A 2,252-nucleotide genomic window follows, 5' to 3' on the forward strand; every position below is an offset into this window, starting at 1 on the left:
GTTAGTTTAAATAGAAAGTTATGGAATATAACCTTGGCATATTGGCACTAAAATATATAATAAAGACATTTCAAATCAAACTGAAATGTATTGAAATGAATTTTTCCCATACATTTTTGACAATGTGAGGTGTGCATGGCAAAAAACACTCACGGTGAAGGCATGTGATATAATATGAAAATATCAAAAGTTAACTAACCAATGATATTGAAGCATATAAATCGAATCATAACTATATGAAACTCGAATTTAAGCCATATTAAACTGGTAATATTGTGATTTTATGCCTGGTTTTCCATACGTTAGTTTAAATAGAAAGTTATGGAATATAACCTTGGCATATTGGCACTAAAATATATAATAAAGACATTTCAAATCAAACTGAAATGTATTGAAATGAATTTTTCCCATACATTTTTGACAATGTGAGGTGTGCATGGCAAAAAACACTCACGGTGAAGGCATGTGATATAATATGAAAATATCAAAAGTTAACTAACCAATGATATTGAAGCATATAAATCGAATCATAACTATATGAAACTCGAATTTGAGCCATATTAAACTGGTAATATTGTGATTTTATGCCTGGTTTTCCATACGTTAGTTTAAATAGAGAGTTATGGAATATAACCTTGGCATATTGGCACTAAAATATATAATAAAGACATTTCAAATCAAACTGAAATGTATTGAAATGAATTTTTCCCATACATTTTTGACAATGTGAGGTGTGCATGGCAAAAAACACTCACGGTGAAGGCATGTGATATAATATGAAAATATCAAAAGTTAACTAACCAATGATATTGAAGCATATAAATCGAATCATAACTATATGAAACTCGAATTTGAGCCATATTAAACTGGTAATATTGTGATTTTATTCCTGGTTTTCCATACGTTAGTTTAAATAGAGAGTTATGGAATATAACCTTGGCATATTGGCACTAAAATATATAATAAAGACATTTCAAATCAAACTGAAATGTATTGAAATGAATTTTTCCCATACATTTTTGACAATGTGAGGTGTGCATGGCAAAAAACACTCACGGTGAAGGCATGTGATATAATATGAAAATATCAAAAGTTAACTAACCAATGATATTGAAGCATATAAATCGAATCATAACTATATGAAACTCGAATTTGAGCCATATTAAACTGGTAATATTGTGATTTTATGCCTGGTTTTCCATACGTTAGTTTAAATAGAGAGTTATGGAATATAACCTTGGCATATTGGCACTAAAATATATAATAAAGACATTTCAAATCAAACTGAAATGTATTGAAATGAATTTTTCCCATACATTTTTGACAATGTGAGGTGTGCATGGCAAAAAACACTCACGGTGAAGGCATGTGAAATAATATGAAAATATCAAAAGTTAACTAACCAATGATATTGAAGCATATAAATCGAAGCATAACTATATGAAACTCGAATTTAAGCCATATTAAACTGGTAATATTGTGATTTTATGCCTGGTTTTCCATACGTTAGTTTAAATAGAGAGTTATGGAATATAACCTTGGCATATTGGCACTAAAATATATAATAAAGACATTTCAAATCAAACTGAAATGTATTGAAATGAATTTTTCCCATACATTTTTGACAATGTGAGGTGTGCATGGCAAAAAACACTCACGGTGAAGGCATGTGATATAATATGAAAATATCAAAAGTTAACTAACCAATGATATTGAAGCATATAAATCGAATCATAACTATATGAAACTCGAATTTAAGCCATATTAAACTGGTAATATTGTGATTTTATGCCTGGTTTTCCATACGTTAGTTTAAATAGAAAAAATTTTCGAATATATATACATATATGAAGAATCTATATTCTAATACTAACATGTTATGGAATATAACCTTGGCATATTGGCACTAAAATATATAATAAAGACATTTCAAATCAAACTGAAATGTATTGAAATGAATTTTTCCCATACATTTTTGACAATGTGAGGTGTGCATGGCAAAAAACACTCACGGTGAAGGCATGTGAAATAATATGAAAATATCAAAAGTTAACTAACCAATGATATTGAAGCATATAAATCGAATCATAACTATATGAAACTCGAATTTAAGCCATATTAAACTGGTAATATTGTGATTTTATGCCTGGTTTTCCATACGTTAGTTTAAATAGAAAAAATTTTCGAATATATATACATATATGAAGAATCTATATTCTAATACTAACATGTTATGGAATATAACCTTGGCA

The sequence above is a fragment of the Anastrepha obliqua genome, unplaced genomic scaffold (genome assembly GCF_027943255.1).
Source record: "Anastrepha obliqua isolate idAnaObli1 unplaced genomic scaffold, idAnaObli1_1.0 ptg000361l, whole genome shotgun sequence".
NCBI lineage: Eukaryota > Metazoa > Arthropoda > Insecta > Diptera > Tephritidae > Anastrepha > Anastrepha obliqua.